Genomic DNA, 15,444 nt, shown 5'->3' on the forward strand with positions numbered 1-15,444 from the left:
AACACTCTTGACTCACTCTTTCTTATACACTTTGGTCTAGAAGTTGTCAAATAAGTGATGCAGCTTCTATTAATAGGATAGTCTTCTGTGGATAAACTACTTTTGAAACAGAGAAAATGAACTACCACTTCACTCTTGTGCCTATCCAAAGTTACCATGAGCTTGGTAACATTTATCTGTATGTGCTGGGTAAGTACTAGCCTTTTTCTGCTTAAATTCAGAGATGTTAGTGTTGATTAGCCATTTTACCCTCCTTACCTGTGGGCCCGAAGATTTCAGCTTTTGTTCACAAGTGGCAGGAAATTACATCAAACCAATGGGTTCTAGACCTAGTAACCAACGGCCACACCCTGGAATTCATCATACAGCCAACTACGACTCCGCCCAGAGGTCCCCCTCCCCCTCGCCTTCACAAGCTTTCGAGTTGTTTAAACAAAGGAGATTTTATGCCTTCTCTGGATATGGAAGATGCATATTTCCACATACCTATCCACCCTAAACATCGCAAATATCTTCGCTTTCAAGTGGCTGGTGCCCATTATCAGTTCAAAGTGCTCCCGTTTGGGCTGAAATCGGCACCAAGAACCTTCACGAAGTGCTTGGCACCAGTGGCAGCAGCATTGAGATCTCGAGGAATACAAGAATTCCCTTATCTAGACGATTGGCTGCTCAAAGGTCCTGCAGAACACGTAACCAAGATTTCCACAGCAGAATGTATCCATCGCTTCTCTTCTCTGGGGCTGATTCTCAACGACAGCAAATCAGTTACATCCTCTCCCAGTCATGTTTTTTTCTCAGAGCAGGGTTAGACACGGTCCAGTGCAACGCATTCTTGTCACACAGCCGCCAGCTGCGTCTTCAAAAATTTGAAAGGTTAATTTTAAAAAGGTCAGTTTCAGTCCGAATGTTTGCTTTGCTCTGGAGGATGCGCTCTTCAGCGATACACCTTATACCCTTGACACAGCTCAGGAGGCACTGCAACTTCAATGGCAACAAGCCATGGGTTCGTTCGAAGATACCATCAGGGTCACACCGCGCATGATAAATTCTCTACATTGGTGGTCGCAGACAGAGAATCTAACCCAGGGTCTCGCGCTCCTACAGGCCGTTCCAGATTTCGTTTTAATGACAGAGGCCTCCATGAAAGGATGGAAGGATGAGGAGGTCATCTGCAGGATTTGCAGATTCAAGAACAGCAGATCAATAGGCTGGAACTCCGAGCCGTTTTTTCTGTCTCTCCAAGCATTCCACCCGAGGATTGCGGGTTCCTCTGTGCTAGTCCGAATCGACAATACTTCAAAAGAACGGTTGACCCCACATCAATAACAGGCAGGTTGACGGGGAAGAAAACAGAGATCAAACAAGGAGAACCTGCCCTGTAAATTCAAAATGAAGGCCTACGGGAGGTCCAACACACTTAATATTACACTCTGAACCCTGGTGGATATCTCAAAAATGGATAAGCATGTATATAATAGTTAGAAACGTTTTTATTAGAAATTCATTTTATTTCTTTTTCATTTATATTTTAGCACAAAGAGCAAAACATATTTTAAGACAAACAATTATAAATCTAAGTGGATAAAATATTTTATAAAGAGGATTAAATACTATTCATCGCCAATTCTCCCACAATAACTACCACCAACACACAACAAAAGCAATCATTCATACATCATACAACACTCCACACAATAGTCACAGATGCATACGATGGGTAGGGACCGATGACATATAGTCCCAGATGGTTCAGTAGGTTCCTAGAGTGGAAAAAACGCCGGCGCACGTTTCGGTGTATAGCCCCACACGGGCTACACCTTCATCAGGGCGGGAGTGAGGTGGGGGGGAGAAAGGGCCACACGGAAGTGAAGATAATCTGTAAGGGAGACATATTTACAAAAACAGCTAAGTACCGGGGGATCCATAGTAATCAAGAGGGACCTACCTGTATAGGTCGGTACAGTGCGGTAACTGTTAGCTTCCTCATACGATCATGGTAGGGGCGGCATAGGTTAGATGAAACACCGTCTAAAAGGTAAAAGTGATACGGGGTAAAGATGCAAAGCCCCAAAATCACGCTGTAATAGACGATATTCGCGCTGGTTAAGAATTACGGGGGGGGGGGGGTTGCCTAAACAGGATACCGGGATGTAGTGAAGGTTACCTGGCCTCAGTGCCCGAACGCACCACCATTGACCCACACCTTGGACATTCTTCTTTCCTGTGGTAAGGGGCGTAAACTGATCTCTCTACTGTATAAGGCTATGAAACAGGACTCCACCCCACCGGTGCCGCCGTCCTGGATGGCTTGGTAGGCATATCTCGGTACTGCGCTAGAGCAGGGGCAGCGAAAGCGAAAGCGTATAGGTTCCCTTACGCGCAAGGTTTCGTGCAATGCACGGTTCAAATTGATACACTTTAACTTTTTGCACTGCACCTAACTGACTCCAGTTTCCCTGAAGCGCATCTCTGGGGGCAGGGGAGACAGCTGCCCCAGATGTAGCGCGGAGAGAGCGGACTTCTTACACTTGCCCTGGGACTGTCCTTCGGTCAGGAGTTTCCGGCTGGGGGTGGTGGATCGTATAGTCACCACTACAGGCTTTCGGATAGCAATGGACCCCTTGCATTGTTTGCTGGCGTTAGTCCCCAGACCCAGGTAAAGGAAGCTCTCCTATAAACTTTTACAATTAATGTTGGTGCTTGCCAGGCGCAGGGTGGCGATCACTTGGATGGGACAGAGGGCTCCGGAGGTCCCCATTTGGCTTAGGGATGTTAGAGAGTGGTCCCTGGCTGAGGAAACTCGCATGCAACTTACTCGGAGAGACGAGAAACTGCAGGATGACTTACTCGCTTGGCGAGTCATGTGTGCCTCAGGACTAGCGGAGAGGGTGCTGTCCTCCCAGGGCGAGTCCGACAGTGCGAGTAGCGGGGAGTGTACGCCAGTTGGGTCGGGGTCTGAAGGTGAGGGAGGGGGTGACCCCTAGAGTTATATACCACCTATAGTTGTGATGTGCTTGGCTGCTTCCTCGCAATGTTTCTACTTGTCTACTATTGTGTTTATTCCTCATGTGTCCGTACCGCTCTGGATGCTGCCTACGTTCCCAAGTGCCAATAATGAGGTTGTTGAACTGTATACATACATTGTAGTGATGCTAATTGGGTGTTCTTGTATATGTTACGTAAACTGAAAAATAAAGTAAAAAAAAAACTATAACATGTGTGAAACCTTGGGTTTTTTCAGTGAATTTCTAAGGTTTTTTTAAATGCTAATTCCGAACTATAACATGTGTGAAACCTATGGTTTTTTCAGTGAATTTCTAAGGTTTTTTAAATGCTAATTCCTAACTAGAACGTGGCTGAAACCTATGGTTTTTTCAGTGAATATATATATAGACAAATATATAAAATCTCCCGATAGTGCAAGTATTGTCCTCTCCCAAGGCCGAAGGCCTCCTCCGCCTGCTCATAAGTTAGGAAGGACTCGTTGGGGTAGAGATCAGCTATAACCCCGCATCCACCCTCCCGCCAAGAGTGGAAAGACATGTATTTCTCCATGGCAATGAAAGGGGCCAGTATCCAGACCGGTAGCTCCCTATGGAATGGTGCCCTCCGTATGATAGATACCGGCCGTGTGGCGCAACATAAGGAAGAGTCTCGTCCGCCCCCCTGCCCTGCATTAGCGCAACCTGTAGCCTCTGGGTTTTCGCCCTACCCGCAAGGAGGCGCGTCTTCCAGTTATCCGCGTCCGCTAACCACCGGGCCGCAGGCTGTAGCTGCGCCGCATAGTAATACAAGTCGAAGCATGCCGCTTCCAGACCCCCTTCCTCGTAGCTGCGGACAACAGTGTGGAGTGCTACCCTGCTGCGCCGGCCCACCCAAAGCAGGGACGTGAGCAACATGTTAGGAGTGTGAAAAACTCGTGGGGGAAGAGGACACAGTGAGTTCTGGAGGACATATAACTTCCTGGGAAGCATTACCATCTTGGCGACGGCGCGCCGTCCCATCAAAGAAAGTGGCAGAGAATTCCAAAAGGACACCGACCGCTGTAAGGATGTGAGTATCTGATTCATATTCCGGGCCAGCAGCTGTGAATCCGTCGCGGCCACCTGTATTCCGAGATAATGGGACCCCTCCCGTTCCCATCGCAATCCGAGGTCTGGTAAGTCTCCCAGTGGCACCGATTCAAGACCCGCAAGTGGAAAGATCAAAGACTTGCTGCGGTTAAGTCGCAACCCCGACGCCTCGCCAAACCGATCCAGGTGGCGCAGCAATATCGGCAGTGCCTCCCTTGGAGCAGTCAAATAGAACAAGGCATCGTCTGCATATAAAGAGATGACGTTGCATGTGTCCCCCATCGTAATACCCCACAGTGCCATCTCCGTTCGGACTCGGACAGCAAAGGGCTCTATGGCCAGAGCAAACAGGAGCGGCGAGAGGGGACAACCCTGACGTGTACCCCGTCCCAGTCGCCACACTTAGGAACGCGCAGCCCCAAGTCTCACCCTGGCGTGAAGGGCCATATACAGGATGCGAATCCAGCAACAAAAGTTGGGGCCCAACTCCACAACCCGGAGGACCTCTAGCAAATACCCCCAGTCGACTGTGTCAAACGCTTTAGCGAGGTCGACAGACACCAGTACCCTCTGCTCCTCCCTACCACGTACCTCATGAATAATGTGATTTAACCGCCGCAAGTTCATGGCCGTATTGCGCCCCGGAATAAACCCGCACTGGTCTTCGTGGACCAGGTGAGACATATATGGCGCCAAGCGCGAGGCCAGTAACTTGGACAAAATCTTCACGTCCGTGTTGATCATTATAATCGGACGATACGACGAAGGGTCATGCGTGTGTCCCCCCCGCCCCCCGGTTTCAGGATCATACATATTTCCCCCAGTGTCATACTCTGTGGGACAGTCTCGCGCTCAAACGCCTCGAGGAATACCTGCAGGAGGAGGCGGGAAAGTGCACCCTCGAATGTCTGATAAAATTCAGGAGGGAACCCGTTGCTTCCCGGGGACTTAGCTCGCGGTAGGCGCCGCAATGCAGAACGCACCTCACCTAACGTGAGGACTTCATCTAAATCCTCCTGTGCTGCTTTGGGAAGCGACTGCAGGGTCAACCCTTGAAGGTAAGGGAGATAAAGGCCTCGGAAATGGCAGGGTCCGCGGCATACACCCGCTGTAGGTGAGACTGGAGAACTCGTAGGATGCCAACTTCTGAGTGGACCACTCCTCCTGTAGGCCCCCGCAGGGCCACCATTCTCTCCGGGACCTGCTCCCGACAAAGGATCCAGGCCAAAAGGCGACCTGATTTATCGCCCTCCCTATGAAGGCGCTGTCTATATTGTATATTGGGCGAGGGTATATCTGTCAAGCCGTTCCAGGATATCATGAATGCGAGACCGAGTGTCCTGTTCCACCTCTCGCGGTAGAGTATCAGGAGTCTCCGAGATTTGCAGGTCTAAGAGGCTACTCTCCGCATCTTGTAATTCCCGGCGGAACTGTCTCCAAACCCCGTAGCTGAGGCCCATGCACGCCCCTCTCACCACCACCTTTAAGGCATCCCATCTTGTGGCCAAAGTGAGCTCCACCTCCCCCCCTCCCACCCCAGTTGATGTCCACGTAGTCGTTGATAGCGGTCTCTATATGATGTTTCCCCACCTGGTCCTGAAGGATGTTCGTTGGCAACCTCCAGGTCCGGGGGCGAGAGAACGGAGCCCCCAAATTCACCACACACCCCACCGGAGAGTGATCAGATAAAAAATGCGCCTGATGGGTAACCTCAAGTGACATGTTTGCCACTAGGACCCTGTCCAAGCGACTATGTGTATTGTGAGTGGAAAAAAAACAGGTATACAGCTTCTGATTCTGGTTTCTCTGACGCCAAACATCAAGAGCTCCTATATTCCTCATGACCTCCCTAAGCTTCGCAGTCATTCGTGGGTTTGTGCCAGCTCGGGGCGGGAACCTCTCGAGAGTGAGATCCAGGACACAGTTAAAGTCCCCAAACCAAAGCACCGGTGCCTCCAGGTCTGGGATCAGAACCTCCTGGAGGGACTGGAAAAAGACAGGGTCATCTGTGTTGGGTGCACATGAGTTTAGTATGGTGATGTCCCTACCATATAGTTTCGCCCGGAGGAGCAGGTACCTCCCGTGAATGTCCGCTTCCACATATTGGACAGCAAACGGGACCCGAGGTGCCACCCATACTAGGACCCCCCTGGCATATGTAGAAAACGAAGAGAGGAACACCTGACCCCGCCACTTTCTCACCAATTTTTGGGCCCCATTGTCAGTGAGGTGAGTTTCCTGGAGGTCCGCGATTGATACTTTGTGCCTGCGAAGGGAGGACAGGACCCTATATCTTTTGGTGCATGTACCCAGCCCCCTCACGTTCCAGCTCAAGAACTTATACCCCATGTCTGGTGACGTGTCTGAAAAAGCCATAGTTCTCTACCCATATAACCACCCCGATCCTGTGCCCAAAATGTAATGCATACGATGCCTGCAACATTTCCCCCCAAAAACCCCTCCCAAAACATCATCCACCCCCCTCCCACGAGCAATATACTTGCAACAACAAAACATGCAGATATGCCCTTCCCATGCTGGTGCCAGGACGTGCACAGCCACCCCATACGCCCAACCGGGCTGAACCGCCCAACAGGTGAAGAAGAGCACTTCCCTCCCCCACCCAGCTCCCGACACAACCAGCTGTCTCAACACCGGGTGTAGGGGCTCGAACCATCAGAAGATATATATGCGCAACTCTCAGAACCCCCGCACCCCTACTATCAGTGCTCCACCCCGATCCAATCACCACCCCCTAAATACTCTCGCTGTCGTGAATGGCTCCAGATAGGCCGACCAAATCCCACGGTTCATTACAGTCCAGAACACAGCCTTCAGGACGGAACTGTGGAGGTAGCAACCGAGCCCCCGACTGTTTGAGGGACCGTATCAGTGGTAGGCGGAAGAGTGTCAGTGGTGGGCTGAAGAGTTTCCGGGACCAGTTCTTCATCCCGAAGAGGAGCCACAGTCAGCGCAGGAAGGGCTCCATAGTCTCCCACCGTGATTCGCTGTCGCTCCTCGTGAACAGCAGCCGCTGATGAATTCCTACGCTTGTTACGGCACCTCCTCGATGGCTGTGTCCCCCACGCACTCTGGGCTCCTCCTCGTTCGCCCGGCTGGAGGGCATCCCCCTAATCTCCAGCCACTCCCATTCCTCCCCTGGGGCTTCAAAGAAGTGTGCTTTTCCTTGGGATATGACCTTAAGCTTAGCAGGGTATAGTAGCATGTACTGCAAGTGTAACTCCCAAAGTTTCTGCTTAACTGCTAGAAAGGATTTCTGCTGTTCCTGTACTTGGTGGGTATAGTCCGGGTAGATCGAAACCGTGGCGTTTTCAAAGGTGAGGTTCGCCGTTTCCCTAGCCGCGCTCAGGATGCAGTCCCTATCCCGATAGTTCAGGACCTTAGCAATGAGGGCTCGCGGTGGAGCACCCGGTCTCTGCGGCGGGACCAGCGCCCTATGGGCCCGCTCAATTACAAAGACCTCAGACAGGCCCGTGGGGCAGAGTGTTGTACGGATCCAGTGCTCCAGGAAGCGTTCCGCATTGCCCATCTCCGAGCATTCCGGAATGCCAGGGACCCTGATGTTACTGCAGCGTGCCCTCCCTTCCGGATCTTCCGCCCTGCATTCCAGTGCCCCCGTCGTGGCGGTGAGCTGCGAGACTGTCTTCATCAGGGACGCCACCTCCCCCTGCAGCTGGACGATATTCCCCTCCGCAGTAGAGACTTTATCAGCCACTTTTCGCAGATCCGCCCGTAGCAAGTTCACATCTATGGAGACTGTTTCTATTTGCTTCTCCAGGGCGGAATGGGACCCCTGTATCGCCTTCATGAGTTGTGCCCGGGAGGGCTCATCGGCCGCCTCACTCTCCCCATCCTGTCCCGACTGACGTGTGATCCGCTGTCAGGGGAGTCGCTGAGTGGTGTATTGCGTTATAGTGTTAGGCTGAGAGGCGCGGGGCAACCTGTCTTTACCCATCGCAGTAGCTTGAAGGGACCGCACCTGGTTCCGCGAGCGGCAGAGGCGTCTCTAGGCAGTCCCACCCAATGGCTCGGGGAGATGTGAAGAGCCCGTGGCTGTCCCTCCGGCCTTGTGCAGCTGTAGCCTCAAGCGCCACCACTCCCCACTCACCGCTGCGTCGTCAGTAGAATCCCCGGTGCATGCAGGAGAGTACCCCGGCTCCGGGTCACAGAGTCCAAGCTGCCAGGCCCCAAGGCTCCGCGGAGGCCAGTCGCGACGTAGGGGCTCAACCCCGTTCAGGGAACCCCCAAGGGTAGTGGGCACCGTGCCAGGACAGCAGATTGGCCGGATCCAGTATCCAGACCTGGGGCGCCTCCACTCACGCTCCGTAGTGCAAAGGCAAACCCCAAGAAGTAAGCGGGGGTCTAATTGTCCACCCCCTCTGCGAATAGGCCGGTACTGGTCCCCAGGTCTCCCGCAGCTTCCAGTCTCCTCCTTGGCTGTATGTGCATATGCCGGGAGCAGGACGAGGGCTCGGCCCCTCAAGGGAGGTCCCCGATGTCCGTGGGCGCCTCCTGCGCTGCCACCACGCGCCTGCAGCAGGCCCCAGCTCCAGGCCACCTCATGGTCAGGCAGGCCGCATCCCCGGCCTCGCGTAGGTCTGGTCCTACAGCTGCAGGGGCCCAGTGTCGCAGCAGCCGTCCGCCGGCCTCCTGCCCGGACCACCACCGCCTTGGGCACCGCCCCCGACCCCCGGAGACCAGTGCACACCTCTAGGGGTGGCCCGGACGCCACCGCAGGCGGGCCCAGCCTCTACGGCGACCCTCGAGGTTCTCGCCACCCTCCACTGCACCGTCCGTGCACCCGCTGGGTCGGACGTGCCGCAGCAGCCTGGTTCCTCCCGGGAGGCCCCCCGATGGCAATGGGCGCCTCCCTCGCTGCAACGCTTCGCCCAGGGCTGGCCGCGACGGGCACCAGGATCACGGTCTGCCTCCGCCCACGCTAACATAGGCCTCAGCCCCAGCCTCGCGTCGATCCGGCCCACCAGTCCCATGGCCCGAGCCGCAACAGCCGTCCACAGAGCACCGGGTAGGCGAACCACCGGTCAGGATGTGCCCCTCGGTTGCAGGGACCCCTGCACCCCCGGAAACTCGGTCCGAGCACCCTACTTAAGGATTAATTACAGGATTTCAGTGCTGGTCTGTCGGGAGCCGAAGGAGCTCATGTCCTGTCGGCCATGCTGCTTCGCCTTGTCCCCCCACACATGGTATAGTTAGCTGGACATTTCACTCATACAAAACCATTGAAAATCCCCCGTTATAGTTAGTTCAGCTAACTATAACTCGCGCGCCCGCAATGCACTGCTGATGACGTCACTCATGATATGGTCAGTGACATCACTCATGACATCACTGATGACATCTCAAATTACATCACTGATGACATCATCCAGTGAATGTGTGTCTTTCTGAAAAATAATTTTTATATATATATATATATATATATATATATATATATATATATAGGTCGATGGAGGAAAAAATGGGTAAATAAGTGTCTAAATGGACGTTTTGTTTTGTAAAAATGATTGCATAACTGACTTACTAAGTGTATCTTAGTGAATACATGTATTAGCGAGTAATGTTTAAATATTTAAATCTGTATATCAGTGTCTCACTTTGTGTATAAGTGGCTGCATGGGTTGGTGAGTAGCTACATGGGTGTGTATATGGGTTATTAGTTTGTTTTTTGAGTATCAGTATGAGTGCCTGTATGGTTCGGTGGGGGATATTACTTCGCGTATAGATGTATGAATGAGTGACTCACTGTTTGAATGTTTTTTGAAGACGGCTTGTGTGCAGGACTGTATGGGTGGATGAGTGTGTATGGGTGTGTTAGTGAGTGAATGACTGTCTCAATAGTGTCTTTATGAGTAAGTACATATGTTTTAAAACTAGTATATGTGAGTATTGATGTATATAAGTGAGTATATGTGAGAGTGAGAGATTGGAAGAGTTCCTGTATAAATAAGTATGTTTCTATAAGTGATTTCTTAAGAGAGTAAGTATGTGTACGTTTCTGTAGAAGTAAGTGTAGTGGTGTGTGTATAACTGTGCATGCAAGTAAATGGATGTTTGATATTTCATTTGCATGTGTGAGTATGTGTGTGAGTAACTCTATGGATGAGTATTGGTGTGTATCAGGATGTATAGGTGTATGAGTACATATGATGAGCGAGTACATGTATGAGTGACTATATAGAACTGTTGGTGAATGAGTGGATGTGTTTGTAGATTTTGGAATTACTGAATAGCTTGTTGTAAATGGTATTGGTATCTCCATTTTTTTTAAAATTGTACTTTTTATTTTTGAATGTGTGTATCAAAGGTTATATTAGGGTGAGAGGAGGTCTGCCACTCTTTCACAAGGATGATGTCATCAGTGATGTCATTTGAGATGTCATCAGTGATATCATGAGTGATGTCACTGACCATGTCATGAGTAATGTAATATGTGACGTCATCAGCAGTGCATTGCGGGCGCGCGAGATATAGTTAGCTGAACTAACTATAACAGGGGAATTTCAATGGTTTTGTATGAGTGAAATGTCCAGCTAACTATAACATGTGTGAAACCTATGGCTTTTTTTTGTGAATTTCTAAGGTTTTTTAAATGCTAATTCCGAACTATAACGTGGCTGGAACCTATATTTTTTTCAGTGGATTTCTAAGGTTTTTTAAATGCTAATTCCTAACTATAACGTGGCTGAAACCTATGGTTTTTCAGTGAATTTCAAAGGTTTTCTTAATGATAATTTTTAAATGTATAAATTGTTATCTTTTTTTATACTGATTTACTACATTGTTTTAAAATATTTATTTTTAGATATTTTATTTTTTAAATTACATTACATATTTTTAATATAAATTGAAAAAAAAGTTTTAACAATTATTGAAATTTTATATTTTTTTAATTTATATATATTTTATATAGCAGGCAGTGATATCCTATGGAAGGAAATTCAAGTTACTGGTAAGTAGAGTTAAATTTACTTTTCAGGAACAGTAGTGAGCTGAAAGATGCAGCACTGAGGTCTCTCCAGATAACAGGTGAGTAAATCGGAATTCGTAGTTCGGCTGATTTTAGAGGAATTTTTTAACGTTCCAAAACTCAACACTTAAAATAATTTCCAAGTGAAACCAGTCAATGTTAGCCTATGGAAGGAAATTCAAGTTACTGTAACTACGATTAGAATTAATTTTCAGGATCAGTAGTGGGCTGAAAGATGCAGCACTGAGGTCTCGCCTGATAACAGGTGAGTAAATCGGAATTCGTAGTTTGGCTGATTTTAGAGGAATATTTGTATGTTTCAAAAATAGACACTTAGAAACTTTTGTGGTGAAAACCACACAATAAATTCCTATGGTAGGAAATACAAGTTACTGGTAAGTACGCTTAGATTTACTTTTCAGGGTCCGTACTGCGCTCAAAGATGCAGCACTGACGTCTCTCGTGATAACAGGTGAGTAAATCGGAATTCGTAGTTCGGCTGATCTTAGAGGAATCTTTTGCTCAATAGTGAAGAAAGGGGGCGGGGCCTGAGGTAACATGTGTGCAAACACGCCCTGTGGTGCGATTTAGGTTGGGGAATTAATTCCTCTTCAATCCTGAGGTCCCCTGTGAGCCAACTAGCCCACCAGGTACCTCCAGTATGCACCAGGGAGCTGTGTTGCAGAGAGGTGTTCAGAGGGCACGCCCCCTTTTTACAACACTCTACAACGCAGCTCCGTGGTGCTTACTGGAGATACCTGTTGGACTAGTTGCCCCCTAAGATACCTCTGGATTGAAGAGGAATTAATTCCCCAACTTAAAATGCGCCACAGGGCATGTTTGCACTCATATCACCTCAAGCCCCGCCCCCTACCTTCACCACTGTGCAAACGCACCCCGTAGCATGTTCTAAGTTGGGTGATTAAGTCCCCTTGCATACTTGGGGTCCCTGGGGGCCAACTAGCCCACAAGGAACCTCCAGTATGTGCCAGGGAGCTGCTTTGCAGAGAGGTGTAAAAAGGGCCGTGGCCTCATTACACCTCTCTGCAACGCAGCCCCCTGACGCGTTTGCAGAGTGGGAACTAATTCCCCTTGCATACTGGGGGTTCCTGGGGGCTAACTAGCCCACCAGGAACCTCCAGTATGCGCCAGGGGGCTGCGTTGCAGAGAGGTGTAATGGGGCCACGCCCCTTTTTACACATCTCTGCAGCGCAGCCCCTTGGCGCGTTTGCAGAGGGGGAACTAATTCCCCTTTCATTTTGGGGGTCCCTGGGGGCCAACTAGCCCACCAGGAACCTCCAGTATGCACCAGGGGGCTGGGTTGCAGAGAGGTGTAATGAGGCCACGCCCCTTTTTACACCTCTCTGCAACGCAGCCCCCTGGCGCATTTGCAGAGGAGGAACTAATTCCCCTTGCATACTGAGGGTCCCTGGGGTCCATCTAGCCCACCAGGAACCTCCAGTATGCGCCAGGGGGCTGCGTTGCAGAGAGGTGTTCTAAGGCCACGCCCCTTTTTACACCTCTCTGTAACGCAGCCCCCTGGCGCATACTGGAGGCCTCTGGTGGGCTAGTTGGCCCCCAGGGACCCCCAGTATGCAAGGGGAATTAGTTCCCCCTCTGCAAACGCGCCCCGTGCAGGGAGGGGGCCTGGCCTCCTCCCGATCCTGTTTTTTTTTCAAATTTAAATTTACTTTTAAGAAGGGGGGCTGTGTAGCCCCCCTTATTTATTATTTTTTGGTCCTGGGGACCCCATCCCCCAGGGCCTGCCGTGTGGCCCCCCTCCCGTGGCCAATATCGGGGCATGGCCAACTTTTCTATTATTTTTTCACGAGGGGGGCTCCTATGCCCCCTTAAGGCCCCGGGGACCCCAACCCCCGGGGCCTGCCAATCTTTTTTTAATTTTTTTATTCCTTAATGGTGGAGGGGGGCCGCATAGCACTGTCTGTTCTTATCTCTCTTGCATATCTGTTCTTATCTCTCTTGCATGGTGAAGTGAAAAATATAAGCAATCTGGGTGTGCGCAAGTAACCTGGCCTGCCTGCATTCGCAGCTGAAAGGCAGGGTCAGACGGACACAAGATGAAACAGTGTTCACAAATGTAGTTGAAGTAACATGGAGTCAATGGTCAATACATGATCCCACGATATATAATTGCCTATAGCATTACACTCCACCCCTTGACTATTGATTAATAATTAGCATAACGTATAGGTATAAAAGTAATTGTTTTAGGATGAAATAAGGATAATGATCGGGCGCACATTGCATACAGCAACAAATGGAACTCAAAATATAAATTATAATGAACATGACACTTTAAATAGAACAAAGTTGCCCAAAAGAAAGCAACCAAACCCATCACCCCTTGTTCACATCTTGCTTCAGTCCCTTGCTAATTCATGCTATGTATTAAGATGCAAATGGATGGATGTGGAATGGTCAGACAAATTGAAACACAATCCTTCAAAATCTGCACAGCCATGGTTATGTTTTAAAAGCAAATAGTCAATAGCAGCCCAATTTTGTAAAGCACATTTTCTTATTTCTTGAACATCCAATACCAGTTCAATTAAGCAGTAGAAGTTTCACACCATTAAACATGCAATCTTGTTTATTATTCTAGTATTATACTCAGTTAACCCAGGAACGCCTGCTATGGATGTAGCTAGAATAATATATTCCGTTTTGGATGAAAAGGTAAATTCAGAATCACAGTTTTTAGACAGAGGAAATGTGTCTCTAGCATAGCGAATGTAAAGCTAAATGTAAAGGAAACATCGTAAGTCCTAATTGTGTTAGGCCACATAAAAAGAGCCTTCCTTTGGATAATTTAACATGCATTTGATGCTGTCGGTTGAGTTTCTTATCTGTGGGCATTCTTGGACCCACCCGGTCCCTTCCAGACAAGCGCAATGACAATAAATCAGGACGCGATGCTGTGATCTAGATGAACAGAGGACAAACAAGTATCATTCTTGCAAATACAATTGATCAGCAGGCACATGTTCCCATTTCTCCTCTCCATGTCTGATTACAACTAGAATGTTGTCTTTTCCTGTAGCTATAACTTCAGCAGAATTGAGAGGTTGTTGGGAAATTCAATCTATACTTTGGCTGGTTCTTATCAGTGGAGCTGAACCCTCCCTGTCCGCGTATAGTAAGGAGGACTGGGGCTGTCCCCTTCTTAACAAATCCTCCATAAACTGGCATGATGATATTCTGAGCAACTCGATCTCTGGGTTGCACTACTAAATCAGTGTCTCCACTGTTCTATAGTATCACTTTTATCTCTCCTTGGTAATCAGTCTATTACCCCTCCCAAAACTTGGATGCCTTTTTAACGCAAGCCCAGATCTGGGTGCATCAATCCAAAATTGCCCAGGGGGAATCTGAATTCCAATCATGGTTTCAATGAAAGCAGTATCTCTGGGTTTCAGTCCATGCATCTGTAAAGCATATGTAAATCAAGACATGCAGCCTTTGAGGTGGCCCGATATGGAGCCAAGGCTCCAGGAGCTGTCTCCCAGTACAAGATAGTGTTAGTGGCCATGTGAGGCTCCATCTGCAACACTGGTGTCAACATTCGCTTTAATGGAGCTTCTGCATTTATGCAAGGCTTGTTCAAAATTAACAATGCATCATGATATCTCTCCAACCTTTTAATGACCCATCGGACTATTTTTCCAGCTGAAATTTCAACAATCCATAAATCCTCTCAATAAGGCCTGCAGCTTCCGGGTAGTAAGGGATATGATAAATCCGTTCTATGTTGTGCTGTGCACAGTAATTCTGCACCAATTCCCCTTTGAAATGAGAAACATTGTCACTTTGAATCTGCAGTGGAATACCATAATGCAAAATAAGTAGATTCAGTGTTTTCAAAGCATTCTGGTGAGTGGCACGTTTACACGGAAAAGCTATCAAGTAGTCAGAGTAAGCATCCACTACCGTACATGCATACTGACAGCCCGACTTAATGGCATTGGCCAATTGTAGTCGATCTGCCATATCTGTCCTGGCAGCTTTCCCCTACCTAGCTGACCTCTCACCACCTGTGGGACTGGTCTGTGTTGTGTATGCTGACAAATGGGACATTGCATAATCTCAGTTTTGATCAAATCTAGGGGAATATGCATCCCTCTATTCTCTACCCACCTTTACGTGGCTTTCTCTCCCAGATGTCCTCATTTTTGGGGTGCCCACTTAACCATTCCCACCAAATCAGAATCCTGCTTCTCCACCTAGACCGCCAAAGATTTGTCTTCATCTGCATATACCAGAACACAGCATGAACACGCCTAAAAATAGGACTCTGCACACTTTAATATATCAAAATGCAGCATAAACTCATTTGCCAAGTAA

General features: G+C 49.0%; 1 protein-coding gene across 3 annotated transcripts in view; it reads left to right on the forward strand.

Annotated features, from left to right (window-relative positions):
* EYA3 (EYA transcriptional coactivator and phosphatase 3) overlaps positions 1–15,444 on the forward strand; it is an 860,742-nt gene that overhangs the window by 506,158 nt on the left and 339,140 nt on the right. The window lies entirely within an intron of this gene.

Source organism: Lissotriton helveticus, chromosome 3_1, assembly GCF_964261635.1.
Source record: "Lissotriton helveticus chromosome 3_1, aLisHel1.1, whole genome shotgun sequence".
Classification (NCBI taxonomy): domain Eukaryota; kingdom Metazoa; phylum Chordata; class Amphibia; order Caudata; family Salamandridae; genus Lissotriton; species Lissotriton helveticus.